The sequence below is a fragment of the Myotis lucifugus genome, unplaced genomic scaffold, assembly GCF_000147115.1.
Source record: "Myotis lucifugus unplaced genomic scaffold, Myoluc2.0 scaffold_934, whole genome shotgun sequence".
Lineage (NCBI taxonomy): Eukaryota > Metazoa > Chordata > Mammalia > Chiroptera > Vespertilionidae > Myotis > Myotis lucifugus.
The window spans coordinates 133135-153938 of NW_005871982.1; the positions used below are offsets into that span (position 1 = coordinate 133135).

General features: G+C 42.0%; 1 long non-coding RNA gene across 1 annotated transcript; it reads right to left on the reverse strand.

Annotated features, from left to right (window-relative positions):
* Positions 1–16147: 16147 nt before the first annotated feature.
* Positions 16148–20005, reverse strand: LOC106695194. Its single transcript, XR_001346259.2, has 2 exons — positions 19859–20005; positions 16148–16730 (listed from the first exon to the last, which is right to left on the reverse strand). It is a non-coding gene; the product is annotated as an uncharacterized LOC106695194 (long non-coding RNA).
* Between the last annotated feature and the right edge of the window lie 799 nt (positions 20006–20804).

The window sequence follows — 20804 nt, forward strand, 5'->3', positions numbered from 1 at the left end:
GGTCAAGGGCATATGCCTGGGTTGCAGGCTCAACCCCCAGTAGGGGGCATGCAGGAGGCAGTCGATCAATGATTCTCTCTCATCATTGATGTTTCTATCTAATGATCAAATATATATTTAAATGATCAAATATATATTTCTCATACACATTTGGTCTTGGTCCATGGTTCCTGACTCATAACCCCCTAAACCCTTGGAATTTCCTAAGTGATGAGAGCATAAGGTGTCTTTTGTTATATTAATGAGGTGACTTTTGGACCCCACCTGCGGATGGGGGCTGGTTGCCATGGCAGCCAACCAGATGATTAGAGAGTTGGACAGTTCAGTGCCCCCCACCCCACCACCTCCAAGGAGCGGAGAAGACCTGGAGGTTGAATCAATTGCCAATGGCCAATGTTTAATCAACCACAACCAGGCAATGAAGCCTCTATAAAAACCAACAGGATATGGTTCAGAGAGCTGGTGGGCACGTGAGATGCGGGGACGGTGACGCACCTGGAGAGGGCACAAAAGCCTGCACCCCCGCCCCATCGCTTGCCCAGTGCCTCTCTTCCATCTGCCCTTCCTGCGTCATAGCTTCTGACAATAAATCGGTAATGTAGTCAGTAAAATGTCTCCCTGCCTTGTGAGCTGCCCTAGCAAATGAAACCCTGAGGAGGGGGTCCGATCTGCAGCTGGTCTGGCAGAAGGGCAGGTGAGAGAGAGCCTGGCCTGTGCCTGGCATCTGAAGTGGGGGGTGTCTTGTAGGACCGAATCCTTAACCCGTGGAGTCTGATGCTATCTCTGGGGAGACAGTGTCAGCATTGAGTTGAATTCTTAGGCACCCCTGCTGATGTCTTGCTGAGTGTTGTTTGCTGGTGTGGGGAACTCCTCCCCCAACATTGGAAATCGGGTCTCAGCATATCCAAAAGACCTACCTTCCCACCATCGACACAGCTGCTTGGGGAGCCCGTGTGTGGTAGCCGGCCCCCACAATGGCCTCCAAGATCCTGCTTCCTGGCATTCAGCTAGCTTTCAAGTTCAGATGCACTTTGCCTTTTAGGTCATATTTGTTTCCCACCATGCACTGAGTGTCTTCTGTGTTCCAGACATGGTGTTGTGTCCTCAACATGCATCGTCTGTCTGAGCGTCCCTGCAGTCCTGCGAGGCAGATGATTTTATCCCCAACTTACTGGTGGGGAAACTGAGGCTCAGAGACTTGCCCAAGGTCACGCACCTAGAAAGTCGTGGAGCCAGGATTTGGGTAAATGACTCTCTGGCTCTTAACCTCACACGCTGCTGCTGTGCCTGGTGCTTGCCCTGCCCTGGTACTTGACCCTGGGCTGTGGTCTGTTGCTTTTTATAAGATGGAAAAACTGACTGTGTTTATATGCTAACGGGGAAGAGACAACAGGGTGGGAGAAGTGTCCGTCTTCATGATAACAGCTGGCATTTATTACGGATGGCCATGTGCCAGCCGCTGTGCTGAGCTCGGTACCAGGATGACATCCTGAGACTTTCATTACACACTTATAAAGTAGGTGCTAATCACACACGAGAGAGGTGGCGTTTTGTCTGAGATCGCCCAGAGCGGGTGACGTAGATACAGTGGGGCTGGGCTGCTGTGCTCGGAAATGCAGAGGTCGCTGTCTTTCCGGGCACGGAAGCCCAGCTTCTCTTTAGCGAGCACCTGGTCAATGCCAAGTGCTTGGTTTACATTAATTCTGATGCTGTGGTCTCCCCCAGGGCGGGCATATGTCTGTCTCCATTTTAAAAGTCAGAAAAGTGCGTCTGTGTGGCTGGTGACTTGCTCCGAGACTTCCTCTGTTCTCCTTAAACGCTCTGCCATGAATTAGGATGGATGTGGGGGGTCTGCGTCCTCAGGCCATTCCTGGCGTGTTTCCAACGTGTCCTAGGTAGTAAACTGGAGTGGGAATTCCTAGCTCAGGAACGTGATGCTCTTGAGAGCAGGAAGGTATGATTGGGTGGCTGTACCACCCTCCTAATGAGCCTGAACTCCACTGTTGTGATGGAGACAATACTGGCAATTATACCTCCGTGTTTTTTTTTAATGTTTTTATTGATGATTTATTTTATTTTATTTTTTAAAAGTATATTTCTTTATTGGTTTCAGAGAGGAAGGGAAACGGAGAGAGAGATAGAAACATCAATGATGAGAGAGAATCATTGATCGGCTGCCTCCTGCACGCCCCCTACTGGGGATTGAGCCCACAACCCAGGCATGTGCCCCTGACTGGAATCGAACCTGGGACCCTTCAGTCCGCAGGCTGATGATGGTTTATCTACTGAGCCAAGCTGGCTAGGGCTTTATTGATGATTTAGAGAGGGAGAGAGAGAGAAACATTGATCAGCTGCCTCCTGCATGCCCTCTATGGGGGATCAATCCCAGAACCCAGGCATCTACCATGACTGGAATTGAACCAGCGACTTTTTGGTGCACAGAGCAATGCTCAACCAAAGGAGCCACATCGGTCAGGGTCCTTGCCTTTTTTTTTGGTATCTTTGTAAATACTTTATTCTGTTTCCAGATAGAATATTGAAATTTCCATGTTATTTTAAACACAACTAAGACACAGCTGACTGAAGTAAAATATATAAGAAGTTTATGAGATAGAAGATACACATGAGAACACCTGAAGGATTAGCTGAATTTGCCTGCCTAGGAACCTCAGGACTTGTAGAATTCCTACTGGCCCTGTATATCAATTACTTGTGTTTCCTATAAGTACGTGCTGACCCTTCCAGAGAGCATATTATTCTATAGCATTTAAGAAACCGGTGAATTACTGGGTTTTCCATCTTATCAAAGTACAAAGCATTATTTTAATCCTAGGCCTCGTGACGGAATCCAGTATCTGTTTTCGTAAAAGAATACTTTCGTTAAGTGTGCAGTGAGGCTGGGAATGTGAGAAAAAAAGAAAGCACTAAAAGGCGTAAAATAAGCCTGGAAACCAGCTGGAAAAGGCCCTTTTTTGGTAAGAGATTATATAGGAATTGTATTGCCCTAAATGACAGAATCTGGGGTTTTTAGAAAGTACCAGACGTTTACCTTCTTACGTTTTCATTGATTGCCTCTGTGATATAGGGATGCCCTGTATTTGCTTTCTGATTCAATAATTTAATCAGATTTCATTAACCAACTTAGTGAAAAGAAAAAGTATTCTTTTTTACCGTTGCTTTTGACCAGGGAAAACTCTTAGTCCTCCTTTTGATCTACAGGCATGGCACTGTTTACAACACCCATTTTACTAAAAAAGGCATTTCTCTAAAAAAAAAAGAAAAAGTGATGCACAGTATATTTTGGTCTAAGCATAAAAATTTCCTGAAAACAATCAGGAGTCAATCATTGAAAAAAATGTTGAGCCCTAGCTGGTTTGGCTCAGTGGATGGAACGCCAGCCTGCGGACTGAAGGGTCCCGGGTTTGATCCCAGTCAAGAGCATATACCCGGGTTGTGGGCTCGATCCCCAGTGGGGGGCGTGCAGAAGGTGGCTGGTCAATGATTCTCTCTCATCATTGATGTTTCTTTTTTCTTTCTTTTCATCATTGATGTCTCTCTCTCTCTCTCTCCCTCTCCCTTCCTCTCTGAAGTCAATAAAAATATATTTTTAAAAATGTTGAAAAGAGGATAGGAAATGTAATAAAAACTCAGGATGAATGAGAAGCTTGGAGAGGGGATAAAGGGCCGCGAGGAGGGAGACCGTGAGCATGTTAAGCCTCTTGTATTTAAGCGACCGGCAAAAAGCATCCGAAATGTGGACGGTGGTTTCCCATTTACCAAAGTTCCATCCCTTACACCTCATTTGCTCTTCACAACAACTGGTATATCCGTTAGGGATGCTTTCATCTGCACGAAACAGGAAGTCTGGCTTAAATAGGTGGAGGTTGTTTTTCTCATTTAGCAGGAGTCTGGGAATAGGCGTGGTGGCCCAACAGTGTCATGGGGACCCAGGCTCCCTCCACCTTCCACGCCACTATTTGGATAAGAACGCTGGCTTCTCACCTCCCTCATAGCCACCAAAGACAGCTACACCAGCATTGCATCTGTGTGGAAGGCGGGAAGGAGGAGGAAGGAAAGGAGCATCAGGGACATCTTTGCTCTTATTAGAAAAGCGAGAAGTTTCCTAACAGACCTCTCATTGGCCAGGGAGAGTGGGAATGTAGTTATGTTGCTTTCTCAGGCTGTCTGTGGTGGAGGTCAGAAAGAGGGAAGTGTTGGGGCACGGAAAGCCGGTGCACCAACCAGTTGTACGGACCGAGTCGTATGAGTTTCATCTTCAGCTTATAGAGGAGAAAGCTAGGGTGTATCGTGATCATCAGGTGCAGAGAGGCAGGGCTGGGCCCAAGCTTCGGTCCCCTGACGTCAGCACCCATGTTACTTCCACTGTAGTTCTCAGCCTTTCTAAACGCTGCTGCAGAGAAGGGTGACAGCTCTCAAAGTGCTTGCAATGGGGGTATATTCTGATCCATCAGTTTTTAAACCAGTAGTTTTATATCAACATACTACATGATATTTTTATCGTTGTTGTGTAGTAAACACCATTATTTTTCTACTTTTATGAGTGTGTTTACAACCACTAAGCTTTAAAACTTGGATGTGAGCATTGTTTATAATGGCAGAACACTGCAGGGAACCCGTAATTTTCCACAATAGGGGATTGGTTGAAAAAGGCTTATACCACAAAACGTAGTAGTCAGAAATTGTTTCAGAAGAATATTGATATTTATAATATTAAATTAAATTAAATATGTAAATTATGAAACTGTATGTACATTGTGGCCCATAAGTTTGTAAAGATACGTTCTGTATATAAACGCTAAATATAAATGTAGCAAAGTATTCATGGTGATTATATTTAGGGGATGAGAATACACGATGTTTTGGTTTTCATCTTTGTATGTTTTGCAATATGATTTAATTTTTAAAAAGTCAGGTTTATTTAATGTTTTTATTGGTAATGTTAAAATACATGTATATTTTATTGTTGATAGCATTACAGGTGTCTCCCATTTCCACTCCCCCTTACCCCCCTCCTAAAAGTCAGGTTTACTGAAGTATAATTTTCATACAGTAAAATTCACCCTTTTTATGTGTGTGAGTTTTGCCAAAAATATACAGTTATGTGACCACCATTACAATCAAAATACAGAATATTTCTTTGTCCCCAAAACATTCCTTCTTCTCACTGGCCCTGGGTAACCACTGATCTGATTTCTGTCTGTAGTCTTACCTTTTCAAGCATGTCCTCTAAGTGAAGATATGTACTATGCAGGCTTCTGTCAATTAGCATTCATGCTTTTGAGATCGTCCATGTTGGAGCTTGGATCCGTAGTTCATCTCTTCTCACTGCTGAGCAGCCTTCCACAGCTGGATGCACCATCACACGCTTAACCTTCTAGCAGCTGGTTGAGACTGGTGGCTTTTAATTTTGGACTGATATTGATGCATTACTTGCTGGGGCTGCCATAACAAAGTACCACAAACTGGGTGGCTTAAACAACAGAAATGCATTGTCGAACAGCAAAAAAGTGAGGAGAGGAAAAAAAAAATCACCAACTAGAGGCAATAAAGGGGAAGCTTGAAGTTGTCTCCTGAGAAACTGAAACTTTTTTGCCCTTGGCACCGACGTGCAGGTTGAATGGATACGCAGTGGCCCAGAAACTCCCGAGGTAAGAAATAATTTAAAAATGGATCCCTGATAATACGCTTGCAATGCTTGGCAGGAATGATGTAAAACTGGGAAGCAACTTCTGTGGGGTTCCCACAAGAAGAAAGACCCCCCCCACCTCCTCACCCGGGGAACCATCTGCCATCAGCGACAGCCAGCGGGCACTGCACCCGGGAACCTCGTATTATTTTCACAATGACATGAAAGAGAACATAAAACAGTCATTGTAGAAATCATTGGAGACTTGGAATCCTAAAAAAATAACGTGGTACTCGAAAAAACAGAACAGGCAGGTTGAAAAGTAAATATAGCTTTCGAACAATGACGAATCTAGTCAAATATTTGAAGGTCATTGTCTGGGGACTTCCAAAAGCAGCCCTGCCCCGTGTAACAAATACATAGGTGGAAGAGCAAATTTATAGGTTAATCAGATGCAGGTGAAAATGAAACCGATGCGCTGCAGGAGAAATGGAAAGATAGTCCCAGCTCACACCCAAGGGAAATAAAAAGATATAAAATATGACTGAGCCGAAACTGGTTTGGCTCAGTGGATAGAGCGTTGGCCTGCGGACTGAAAGGTCCCAGGTTCGATTCCGGTCAAGGGCATGTACCTGGGTTGCGGGCACATCCCCAGTAGGAGATGTGCAGGAGGCAGCTGATTGATGTTTCTCTCTCATCGATGTTTCTAACTCTCTATCTGTCTCCCTTCCTCTCTGTAAAAAATAAATAAAATATATTTTAAAAAAATAAATAAAAAATAAAATAAAATATGACTGAAATTAAGGAGCCTGGGGAGGTTTCCCATGTTCTTTTAAGATGTGGCTCCTTAGCAAATTTTTTTTCTTGATAGAAAAGAGACTATTCCAAGGCAATACGTTATTTAGTTTTTTTTCCATTTTAGGAACTAAAAAAAAAATGACAGAAAGGAAAGTTTGAAGAAAGAATCTGGTCTTTAGGAATATCAGGTGCCACCCCATGAAAGAGTCTCTTATTAGGGAAGTAGAATTAATTGCCAAGTGATTCAAAAAGGGTATAGTTTCTGTGAAGGTAGAGGTGTTTAGGACAGACAGGAACTCTGTTCAGACACTTGATATCCAAACTCTACATGCAAGAAGTTTTTTTTTTTTTTTTAAATCTTTATGCCAAAACCGGTTTGGCTCAGTGGATAGAGCCTGCGGACTGAAAGGTCCTAGGTTCGATTCCGGTCAAGGGCATGTACCTTGGTTGTGGGCACATCCCCAGTGGGAGGTGTGCAGGAGGCAGCTGGTCGATGTTTCTCTCTCATCGATGTTTCTAACTCTCTATCCCTCTCCCTTCCTCTCTGTAAAAAATCAATAAAATATATTTTAAAAAAAATCTTTATGGGCAAATGGGAGAAATAACAGTTCAATTGTGAGAAGACAGCCAGACTTTGACCTTGGTGAATATGTTTCTTTAAGCCAAGGAGTTGCAGGCGAAGTGGGAAAGTTATGTTCCATAGTTAAAGTGCTTCTTGGTCAATCATCCTTATTTTCTCAGTCACATCTGGATCAAGTTTATAACTGGGGGGGCGGCGGGGATTTGGGGGGTCATGGCCAGATCCAGGGATCCAATATTTACTTGGAAATAGCAACTCCGGTCACGAGCAGAATGCCAAGGAGGAAATGATCAGTCTCTTTAGAGCTGACTTGTCTTTCCAGTTAATACAGTACAACAAGCATCTGATTACAATTGCCTTTCAGAAATAACATACACACTAGCAAAGGGACAGAGGGCAAGCCGCAGGCTCGGGCAGCCTGTGTACAAACACTGGGCGGGGCTGCTGGCTGAAGTCCTCAGACAACAACGACCTTCAGCCAGTCTTTCTTGTAATAAAATAAGGGAGAGATCATTCCACATTTTAAAAGTAGATGGGTAAGAAATTTCAGCGGCATGCTTCCGGGAAAGCTATTTTTTTCTCTCCCCCTAACCCCTTCTCCCGCCCCACTTATGTAGGGCGTACTGTTCAGAATTCGAACAGTGCTGGCCACGTTTCTAAGATAAACATCACTTTGTGGCTCTAGAGTGGGCCTTGTCTTGAAAGCTGATTTAGTTTGGAAATAGGGGTGAAGGGAGAGGAAGGGGAGTTCTTCACTAAAAGGAGTATGGACTTCAAAAATAGCTAAGGAGTTTGAAATGCTTGGCTTTTGTTCCTGGCGCTGTGTTTCTCCTGGCAATTCTAGGCACAGAGAACAAAGGCAAAGCCAGCTTGGCCAAGCCCAGAGCTGGCTGTCCACCTGAAGGAAACTCAAGGGTGAGAGCCATCAGGAAGCGGGAATTGGGCTATGTGTATAGAGACCAGTTTTAAAAGACAATAAACTTTTTGGGAAAGCAGGATTATATGAATGTTTGGGGGAAACATAAGCTTTATAGAAAAGCCAGGAAAAAAATTGCCACGGCTTAAGATGCAGATTAGGAAAAATGTTCCATAGGATAAAATTTGGAGGATATGAGGGTAAGTCCCAGAAATGAAAGAAAAGGTTTGGCTTTGTTGTTGGTTGATATTTGTTTGAAATAGAGGGTGTCAAGACGTTTCTTTTAAATCTGCCTCCACAATGCTGAAGAAGCCCCTTGATTCAAGAAAAGTACGATGAGAAATAAGTTTCCCCTTAAAGGGTAGTAAATAGGTTCAGTTCCGTGCTTGCCAGCAACATGGAAGGGGAGAGGAAAAAGTTGCAAAACAATGTATTTTTCCAGTTTTCTTATAAAAGAAGCCATTGTTCACTGACCTGGTAACACTTTTTTTTTTTCACTAAGAAAATTCCACTTTTTTAGAATGCTAAAAAAAATCTGCTTCACTGTTCATTTTATGATGATATAAAGTACTCAAGACTTGTTTTAAATGCTTTCAAGCATAGTTCTGATGATGGCAGCAAGGTGCAAAAATTAATGTTTTAAAAATTGTATAATATGATGCAAAAGAGTCAAAAAGTTCTTCTGAATGGTGCATCGTTTCCAAGCCCTATAAAAGATGAACTTATCAACCTCAGCTCTCGACATTTTGAGCCCTGAGGTGTGTGTGTGTGGGGGGGGGGGGCCTGTTTTGTGTATTCTAGCACATGTAGCAGCAATGCCTGACCTCCCCCAATTAGATACCAATAGCACCCCCCACCTCCTCAAGCTACAGGCAACCAAAAATGTCTCCACATATTGCCAGATGTCCTGGGGGGATGCAAAATCACCCCCCGTTGTGAACCACTGGTTTCTTTTCATAGTGTTAAGATTAACCACTTAAGATTCACCTTCTAATTACAGTAGAAATAGATACACTTACTTGTCTAATTGATATCCTCAAAGGTAGAGTGTTTGTGACCAAGAGACTGGTGTCAAGGGGATGCGTATAGAACATCCAGACTGTGCCTGACTTTAAGAGCTTAAAAATATTAGTGATGATGATAATGATGGCTCTGAAGATGATAGAAGGGAAGGGAAGGGATGAAGGTAAGAGAGGATGAAGACAGAGCCTGTGCTCCTCTCTCCATGCAGGAGCAAGTGGACCACGGACTAGTCAGGTGGGGGTAAGAGAACTTGATGAGTTTTTCGTCAAGAGATTGGTTTTCCTTGTTGTGATGACCCCTACGGCTCAATTTACTCCCAGGGCATTTCCTGGGACAGAGTTAGAGAAAGTGGATGTTCTGTGAGTCCCTGAGTAAAGCTCTAACCTTCCTCAGGTAACATGTAGATTTCTTGACATCCCATGCCTATTTTGATACAGATTCAAAAAACACATGTTGGATGTAAGGCACTCAATGAATGCTAATTGCATGCATTTTGATGAACTTGACTCCAGGATTTTCTGAGGCAAATGTCCCCTGCATTTCAAGAGAGGATACGGGACCCAGAACACGTCAGCAGGTGCAGTGAGTTAAGCTGTTAGGTGAGCACAGATCTTCCTGCTGAGAGCTGTGGGCTCCTCCAGCCACCTCACGGCGGCTCTCCATGAACTTGAGAGCTTAAACCTCCACGCAGGCGCAGGCGAGCACGCCAGTCCCGAGAGATGGCAGGGTCTCGAGCCTGTCCTTCCTCTTCAGTGCCTTCTACCTGCCAGTGACCTCCTCCTGCTCACCTGTCCTGACAAAGGGAGTCAGAGTTCAAGGGTGTGGTGTGGACTCCACCTGGGATCAGGCCTCTTTGTAGAGGTATAACTGTCCACAAAGCCATGATGGAGGTAATTTATCTTTGGTTGTGCACTAGTCACAGAGAGCAAGAGGGACCCTCAGAGGTGGCACCATGGCCTTGGGTATTAGCGGGTAAACGTGAGGACAACCGTGCTGCATTGGAATGATTGCCATACTTCCTTCTCTTTGGAGAACTGCTGTGGCCTTCAGCCTGAGGGTCCCTGCCCCTGTCCTCCCAAATATTTAAAAATATTTCAAATATTACTTTGCTCAGGCTAGTGCTTTGAATGTTTAGCTAATGACTGGGTTCTAGAGAAAAATAATTTCATTGAATTTGCAGGTCACACCTGCAAGGAATATTAAGAGGACAAATTTGCTGCTCATTTGGGGCAGGAGGCCAGTAAGAAATGGGGAGAGATTTTAAAGGAGTGGGGTGGAAATATTGTAGTGATTTCCTGCACCTTGACATTTATGATAATCGTGACCACTCCTCATTCTTGATCCAAAGAGAAAGCTGAGTGGAGAAGTGAGAGGGAGGAGAGGACAGTGCCTGGCCCAGGGCAGGAGGTGCTCAGTAAATATTTGTGATTGAACACATAATTGAATGCATGACTGAATGACAAGGAGAAGTACCACCTTGGGACATTTTATTTTTTATGATGGGGAATAAGATAATTGATTAATCAGTGCAACAAATACGAAGCACTTGTTTGATGTCAGGTTTGGTCTAAAAATACAAAGTTGAATCCAGCCACAGACTATTCATCAATTTAGAAGGAAACATAAAGGTTGAGAAATGAAACTATGCAGCCAGGGATTGCTGGGCCTGAGAAGGTCGGGTATTTGAAAAAGGATATGAACTATAATGAGCAGAGAGTAAAATCAGCACCAGGGCACTGGCATTAAAAACAGTTAACATGACACTGGTGGTAGCAGAACAACGTGCTCTATGAGATAATGCTCCCACTATACTCGACCTTTCTAAACCTGAGCTACTGAGCTCAGCATGGGACCCACCTTGGAAGAGGGATGCCGAGGACGTGTGAGTTCTCCTCTCCGAGAGAGAGCAGCCAATGGACATCTGAAAAGCACAGTCACACGGGTGCTCTCAGGACACTGCACCTGGTTACCAGCTCTGTTGCTATCTGGGAATTCTTATTAATTTTACCTCTGAACTTGTGTTTTGTAAGGTAAATGGGACAGTGGGCATGCATGGGAGCAGAGAAGATGTATTCATGTTAATTTTAAAACAAGATGAACATTCCTTTTTTTCATAGGGCTTGAACTGGACTTACTCATGTATTTAATTGTCTATGTAAAGGGAAAATCATGCATAATTCTATCAACTATACTTAATACTCTTCACCATTTACATTGATTTTGAGGTTATGTTCCTGTTTTGTTTATTTTTTCTTCTGAGGCAAGATGTCTATTCAGGTCCTCTGCTCATTTTATAAATGGATTGTTTGTATTTTAATATTGGTTGTATACATTCTTTTAAAAAATTTCAATTACAGTTGACATACAATGTTATATTGCTTTCAGGTGTACAACATAATGATTAGACATTGATAGAATTTATGAGGTGATCACCCCAATAGGTCTAGTACCCATTGACACCATACATAGTTACTGCAATGTCATTGGCTATATTCCCTATGCTGTACTTTGCATCCCCATGACTGTTTTTATAACTGGAAATGTGTACTTCTTAATCCCTTCACCGTTTCCACCCATCTCCCAATCCCCTCCCATCTGGTGACCACCAATTTGTTCTCTGTATCTATGAGTGTGTTTCTGGTTTGTCTGTTTGAGATCCCATATATAAGCGAAATCACATGGTACTGCCTTTCTCTGTCTGAATTGTTTTACTTAGCATGATACCCTGTAAGTCCATCCATGTTGTTGCAAATGACAAGATTTCATTCCTTTAATGGCTGAGTAAAATTCCATAACATATGTACCACCTCTTCTTTTTTTTTTTTTACCACCTCTTCTTTATCCATTCACCTGTCAGTGGACACTTGGGTTGTTTCTATGTCTTGGCTATTGTAAATAATGCTGCAGTGAACATAGAGGTGTATATATCTTTTTGAATTAGTGTTTTAGATTTCTTTGGATAAATACCAAGAAGTGGACTTTCTGGGTCGTATGTTCTAGTTCTAATTTTACGAGCCTTCATACTGTTTTCCATTGTGGCTGCACTAATTTACAATCCTACCAACAGTGCATCAGGGTTCCCTTTCTCCACATCTTCACCACCACTTGTTTGCTGATTTATTGATAGCCATTTGATGGGTAGGGCATGGTGGTTTTCATTTGCATTTCTCTGATTAGTGACATTGAGCATCTTTTCACATGTCTACTGGCCATCTGTCTGTATTTTTTGGAGAAATGTCTGTTCAAGTCCTCTGACCATTTCTTAATTGGATTACTTTTTTTGGTGTTAAGTTGTATGACTTTCTTATATATTTTGGATATTAACCCCTTATCAGGTGAAATCATTGGCAAATATCTTCTCCCATTCAGTAGGCTTTTTTGGTTGGTGGTTCCTTTCACTGTGCAAAACTTATTTAGTGTAGCCCCATTGATTTATTTTTTTCTTTTGTTGCCCTTGCCGGGGGAGACATATAAAAAAATATTGCTAACAGCAATGTCAGAGAGTTTACTGCCTGTGTTTTCTTTGAGGAGTTTTATAATTTCAGGCCTTACATTTAAGTTTTTAATCCATTTTGAGTTTATTCTTATATGTGGTGTAAGAAAGCAATCCAGTTTTACTATTTGGCATGTATCTAATCTAATGGTCTTTGTATCTCCTTTCATTGTTTTTTTTGTTATTTTTCTTTTTATGATTTTCTGAATTATAAAGACCATGTCTTGCATCTTATTTGGGATGTTGAAGTACTCTAAAAATTTACTGAATTCTTATAGTACTATGTTTTCAAAATATGGTCTTTCTTTGCATCTGCAGGATAATTGACTAATTCATTCAACAATTACTTGAGCACTCAACATGACACTCACAGTTGTGATTGGTTTGGGATGTGTCAGAACAAAAGAGACAAAAATCTCATTAAATTTACATCTGAATGAGAGAAAGACAATAAGCTAGGTACTGTGGACTGTTAGGAGTGTTAAATGTTCTGGAAAAACAGAGTGGTAAGGTAATTGGATTGTGTACTCGGGGGAGACTTCATTAAGAAGGTGAAATTTGATCAGACTGGAAGAATGCATGGGAATTGTGCAGCTACCCCAAGAAAGAGCTTAGCAGATGGGGACCCAGCAGGTGCAAGGCCCTTAAGGCAGGAGCATGCCTGGTGTGCTTGATGAACTGTGAGGAGCCTAGTGAGGCGACAGCACACAGGCAAAGCGGTCACGAGCGTCACTTGGGGATACATCATGAAAGAACTTGCAGGCCAACAAAAGGGTTTTGCCTTTTACTCTAAAGATGGAAAGTCACTGGAGAGTTTTGAGCAAAAGCATGATCTGATTACTATGAAAAGAATCATTTCCTCAATTCTGCCGTGGAGGCTATGGGGAGAGGGAGGGATGAAGGTAGATGCACTGAGACCAGTCAGAAACTATTCCAGGTGAGAGATGATGGTAGCTAAGGACCAGGTAGTCCCAGACCAGGAGGTAGAGAACTGGTCAGAGACTCTAGATCAGCGGTTCTCAACCTGTGGGTCGCGACCCCTTTGGCTGTTGAATGACCCTTTCACAGGGGTTGCCTAAGACCATCCTGCATATGATATTTACACTACGATTCATAACAGTAGCAACATATGAAGTAGCAATGAAAATAATTTTATGGTTGGGTCACAACATGAGGAACTGTATTTAAAGGGCCAGAAGGTTGAGAACCACTGCTCTAGAGATTTTTGAAGGTAGAACCAGAAGGATTTCCTGATGAACTAGATATAGGTTGTGAGAGAAGTTAAGGAGTCGGTTCCTGGCCTGAGCAATTGGAAGGATTCAGTTTCCATCAACCGAGATGGCACAGGATGCTTGTGGACTAGGTCTGGGGAAGCAGACTGGAATTTTGTTTTGGACGTGCTAGATTTGAAATGAATCATGTCAAAGAGAATATTGGATGTAAGTCCAAGGTCACAAGTCAAGTGGGAGTCAAACCTGAGATTTGTCAGCACCTAAATGCCATTTCAAATGGGAAGAGGAGGTCAGATTACCAAGAGAGAAGTGTGTGGAGAGTGGACAGAGAGCTCATAAGGACATTCGATCCCTTGTGAGTGTGCTACTGGGGCCCATGTGCATCTTTTTAGACATCCTTGGATGAGATCTAGTGGTAAGGTAATTGGATGGTGTACTCAGGGGAGACTTCATTGAGAAGGCGTGGCTCAATGGTTGAGCTTTGCCCAAGGAACCAGGAAGTCACAGTTTGATTCTTGGTCAGGGCACATACTCCAATTGTGGGCTTGACCACCAATAGGGGGCGTGCAGGAGGCAGCCAATCAATGATGTTTTTCCATCTCTCCCTCCCTCTCCCTTCCTCTCTGAAATCAGTAACAAACATATTTAAGGAGGTTCTTGTCTCCAAGGTTGACACAATCAAGTCTTAAAATGCCAGCCATTTTAAGGGCTCGAGGATTAATCAAGACCCAGAAAGATGAAATGATAAAATAAGCCAGGCCAGCACCAGTGCAAACTCCCACAGGGACACGTCTGCCACCAGGGTTCCTGGCAGGAATATATTTAAATGCAAAGAGAACTACTATATTAACAGTACAATATCGTCATATAAACAGTTCCTTTATTTTTTATGGTTAAAATAGTTTTATTTTTTATATTTCTTTAAAAGTAGCATACTTTATGAAAAGAAACACTGGAAATATGGATTCTTTTTGAGAAATAACCTTCATCTTCACTAATAGGTATGGAGGAACCAGAGTTCTACACCAATTAATGGAAAATTAACCACTGATAAGTCTAGTTCCAACCCCCCAAAAAGGACATACACATACGCTAGAACTGATTCAGTCCATTCAGTCAAAACATTTCCACTGCTGAACTATATCTGCTACTGAAACTGTAAGAATGTTCATTTTCCTGGGTGTCCTATTTTGTCAAAAGATTTCGTATTTATTACATTAACTGGCATTTACAAAGAGTGGAGAGACCAGCGACAACACTCCATAGTATGTATGACCTTTCTCTCTTTTTAAATGTTCTCAGTAAGCTGTAAAATTTAGCAATTACATTTAGGTTTTCATAACTTGCAGGTGTCTGAGTATCTCTTAATCTGCTTCGTCCCTTCAAAATTCTTTCCATTTTAAAAAGAACATTTTTGCTTCTTAGTGCTAATCCTGTAGAAATTTTTTTTAATGAGCAAATTTTTAAAAATATTTTTTTTATTGATTTCAGAGAGGAAGTGAGAGGGGGAGAGAGATAGAAACATCAATGATGAGAGCGAATCATCGATCGGCTGCCTCCTGCACGCCACCTACTGGGGATTGCGTCTGCAACTCCTGGCATGTGCCCTTGACCAGAATCGAACCAGGGACCCTTCAGTCGGCAGGCAGACGCTCTACCCACTGAGGAAAACCAGCTAGGGCTGTAGAATTTTTTAAAGGGTTGTATGTTTAATTATGAATTAAAATGCCCCCCCCCCCAAATAAAACCTATACAGGATCACTCTCCCCTATAAATACTGGACTTTTCTATGAACCCTATTTCAAATTGAGAGTGGCATTTACATGTCAAGATGTGCAGGCACAAGTTTGTGTAGAACCTGCAACTTCATTATGAAGCTTCCTCAACACAATAGAGGATTTAGTATTTTTACTCTGACCAGTTTAAACAACACAAGGAGGTCGGCACGTTTTAATAAACTTAACGTGTTTCATTGTTATGAAAACAGGCTGAGAGTGATGGTGACCCTAGCATTTGATCACCCAGGCTCCTGACTTTATGCTCATTACTGTTGGCTAGTTTGATAGTTGCTTGTTCAACATGCACCTCCCCGGGGATGATCAGGTGCTGCAAAAATAGCAAATTGTAGGCAGAAGACTTTGCTTCCATTAGCACTTCTGGTACAAGGGTTAGAGGGGCTTAAAGAGGAGATTTAGTAGTGATAATAAAATGAGGGAGTGCGTTCCCTGTGGATTTCACCTACTTTGTTAGGACTGGTCCCTCCTTACTGGAGGCTAACGAGGGAGACTAGACCATGACCTGTTGTGGTAGCTGGTGGACACTTTCAAAAACTACAGTTATGTTCTCCAATACTTTTATTATCTCCAGTTTTATGGCACCATATCACCATTATTTTCACACCGTTTAAAATTCCCATTTCCATAATTCAAATACCAAGAAATTACTACACATTCCCGTATACAGTCAAAAATAGATTTACTGGAATGTTTTTAGTTACAGCTGAAGGCAGCAGCATTTACAACACTTAGCTTTTGTTACACCCATAAACGTGGAAATTGCTTGCAAAGCAACTGTAATGTGAGAAGAATCTTCCGAATGTTGATGGAACAGCTACATAGGCTTCCTGACCCCCCACCTTAATGCAAGAGTCCAAGTCCTTAAGCCACTGAAGAAGCAGTCGGAAGTCTCGTATCAGTGTTGAACTACAGACACACATAGTGAATGAGCAAATATCTAGTTTCAAATCAGATCCTTGGAATGTGGCAAAACAGGCTGGCTGTCTTGGCCTTGAACATAATTATTAAAAGCACATTTTCATTTTGCTAGAAGGGGAAAAAGATAATGGACATTCTCAATGCTCCAGTTTGAAGTGATACTTGCCGCTCAGTTTCTTGGAAAAGAAGTTTTGAAAGTTATATACATGGGTTTCATTTAAATTATGCAGCAATCTTTTATTATTATTATTATTATTATTGTCCCAGATTTTGTTTAATGAAGATCTCTCTCATCAAATCAAGTGCGGTATTTCACAACTGTAAGTACTGCAAGAGAAAAACACGAAAAAGGAACACGTCAAAATCATATCCACATGCCATGTTAGACATAATATTCTTAAATGCAGCTGTGTCCACTTGGGAAGCAGGTAATGAGGACTGAATTTTGGGCTGAAAGGACAGATAACAAATGAGAATGGAGAAGCTAAAATAATCACAAAATCACCTGAATGTCTAACATTGGCATTTTGACTAAACAGATTATGGATGAACCTTAGCATACAGCTGCTAAAATATTTTAAAAATAAATAACATGAGAAAATATAACATATTAATAAGAAAGTCTGTATGTAATCTTAGTTTTTTAAAAATATGTTTATATGTTAGTATGAAAAGGCTTGAAATATATATGATAGTTATGTTAACAGTAGCTACCACTATGTGGAAAATCACAGTTGAATTGTATCTTTTTCATGCTATTCCACATTTTCTAGTTTTCCGAGGACAAGCAGGAAGTTCCGAGACGCCCTAAATTATGTCCCAGCAGGACAGCAGGGACAGAGGAGATGGTTAGTCGGTGGGTGGCTCAGACTTCATACCCAGGACCTGGTCTTTTCCTGGCTAGCACTTGCTATAACAAACCCTTTCAGCCATGGAAGTTTTTTTTAACATATCTTGTCAAGAGTGGAATTCGATCTTTCCAAGGAGCAGAAAAGGATGTGACTCTCCTGAGATGAGTGTGGTGCTCACACCTTGAGGCTGATGTGCATAGCTTTACTGGGCCTCAACAAAAATCCGTAAGAGGCTGTCTTAGAGATGTACCTCGTGGAAGGGGTTCCCTCATCTGACTGGTGAGTTATAAGGGACACCCTCAAGTCAGTTTTTTTATTATGATGTTATTCACCAATATGTCTTTGTTTTTTACTTTCATTTGGGGGTGGGAGGGGAACTGAGCTTATAGTGACATCTTGTGGCCATTTGATGCAATTACAGCTTGGGTTCTCATGGCGGACCAACGCCATTAGATTATTTCTCTGAAATTATAAAATGGTGATTTTCACTCCAAAAAAGAGAGACCATCGCTACTTCTGGTCCCTCAGGGGTGTTTCCAGGTGATGAGAAACCTTTGCAGAAATGTCTACTTATTGTCTGAGATATGCAGCTGTCTCACAGGGTCCCCAACAGAAAAACATACTCCCTGTTTTAGGGTTAGAAGCAACATTTCTGACTTATCTGGTACACACAAGGGCTTGGTCACCCAAGTACTCCAGCCCCCCTGAATACTGTGTAGTGCCCAGGCTCCTCTGAGTCATATAAGAGAGGAGCCACCAACCTAGGAGCAGCACTCACATTTCAGACCCAAAACAATTCCTTGGCCTTGGTTGATCAAGAACAAAATTTTTAAATTATGGGAAGTCAAAACCCCAGAACCTTCCCCAAACCCTCTGTAGGAACCTGGACCAGTGCTATGAGTATAACAAATACGGGGCTGAATCGTGCATGTTTTTATCTAAAAGGGACTCTGAAACATTTCAAAGGAAATTTCTCTTTACAAAAGGGGAAATTAAACTAATCAGGCCTATTTGCTATATTAAAATTACACGGGAAGCAGAAAGCACTGTCAAAAAAATACCTGTGGTATTTGTATGCATATATTATTAAAATGAATGTTTTTTGAAATTATATATAAAATTTCCAAGAATCTACAATGTCCTGATATTATCATTTGCAATTCTAGTTATCTTAAATGTGAGTTGCAGAGAAAAGCACATTTCTTTGTCAGTTGTGCTGTAATCAGATCTCTGACCATGTCATTTCAGTCTTTGTTATTCACACTGGTAACACTGCTAGTGATGCTGCTGCCTCCGTGAAGCACAACAAAGAGCCTGTCCCTCCAGGACAGGGGACCTGACTTCTGCTCCAGCCCTGCTGCCGGTTCAGACTTCATGCCCAGGGCCCAGTCCTTTCCTGGCTGGCACGTGGCTCAACAAACCCTTTCTTTGTTTGGCTGTGGCAGTTTCCTGTTTATCACCACCATAGTGTATGGTTGCATCTTGGTATCTGCAGTAGTTACGTTCTATAAAGTCTCCACCAACACTGAATTAGTGAACACTGACCCATCGCTCCTACAGGAAATACAGGGTTAAATTCCTGCAAGCCCCTGGGCACAACATTTTGTCAACTGATCAATACATAGACACCCTATGTAATATATGCTATTGAATTCATGGCTGATAGCAAGGTAACCGAGACCTAAGTGAAGCCTATCAAACGGTCCATTTTCTCCTTCCAGCACATCCCAGCCTGCCTGCACTCAGCAATACGGACAGTGCACTCGGGGCCATGCTAAACAGTGAGACCACCAACGAAGTGCACAACTGCGAGAAACATGGCGCTCACCAGAGGACCTTGTTTACACTGTGAGAGCAACACTAGAAGACACACGCATGTCAGCTGGGAATGTGCGCCTCAGGGACTCAAAGTTTTCACTGCTCTGAATACAATGACTGTAAACGCAGCTCAAGTACTGAGGTGGGTAACAAATCACTGTTTGCTAGCAGGTGAATTCACAAACCCAGAATCCACCCATATGAGTGAGGATCGACTCAATTTCTTTGCAACAAAACTCTTTTCTCTTTAAAAAGAGAATATTACCATGGAATTTTTCAAATGATTTTTTTGAGACACTTTCCAAATCTTCATAAAGTCCCTGCAAACACAGGGAAAGAGGCCTTGGAGAAAATGAGATATCAAAAATGATCTTACTTTAAAAGAATATTAAGGATATTAATGACTGAAATCAAGCTCAAATCCAAAAACAGAAACAAAAAAAAAAAACATTCATCTGAAGAGCTTATCTAGATTTGTCCTTCAAACAATACTAAGAAATGCAAGCTGCCATTCCTTCTGGTTGATAATAAGCAGAAGATGAGAGCTGTGGCCCTGGCGTAACAGTAGCCATATCTGGCCCCAAACAAAGCACTGAGCCCTGTGTTTGCATACCATTTAGGAGCATTTTCAGAGATCACAGGCTAAGAGCTCTCGACTGGGGTCAGAAATCATTACTCAATCCTGACAGTCAGACCACATCAACTGAAAACAAATTAAGAAGGGAATTAAAATGAACCCCAGAACAAATGATCCTCCCCAAAATGAACAATCCAGGAAATACTTACTGATGATCACCAACAAAAGGATGACAACAACCAACGCCATGATGGCTTTTATCTACAACACACAAAAAGCATAAGAAAGATATTAATATTAATCCTGACTTTTTTCGACTATCTGTTGTTATTTACCATATTATACTAACTCATCAGTGAACAGGCTAATCCCTTAAAAGGCTTTCAAAATAGAATTTTTCATATGAACTTGCTATTTGCATGTTTTTGTGACTAATCAGGGTTCCCCCAATTTAAGGGTTTTGCTTGCCCAGAATTTTCTGTTCAAGACTCACTGCCCAGTGGACAGTAATCAAAGTCTCCATGGACCTGGACTTCTTGTCTATGATTTCTTGCTCTCACTTCTAATATGAGACCAGGAAAAGTACGGCATTTTACCAACTCTGTTAAAAAGCTGAATCAGGATAGGACAAACAGCACCGGCATCCAACACAAATGATTTCATACACACAGTACAAGGCAGCATGTTTGTAGCCTTGCTCAAAGGATATGAGAATTCTGTTTTGGCTCCCCTTACTTTCTTCTTGGCACTTTTATCTCTGTTTGAGGAAGGGAATTTAGATTCTCCATGAATAACCTTATGTGATAAATAGTGTGGCTGAGAGCATTCTCTGTGTCAGTTTGACAGTTGTGGAGAAATCTTAAGGTTAGTCCTTAGTGAACTTACTAAAATTTTAAGCTCACATCATTTCTCTCACAAAACACCACGCGTGGCGCGCATGTACAGTGCGATTGAAACTTCTTGAAACTTCTTGGCCCATGCGCAGAAGTCGGTATTTTGTGGAAGAGCCACACTCAAGGGGCCAAAGAGCCGCATGTTGCTCGAGAGCCGCAGTTTGTCGACCACTGCTATAGGCTGCTCCACAACATGCTAATAATAAATTCTAAGAGAAACTAGTATTTCTTATAAGTTCAGGTAGCACATTATTAATAAAAT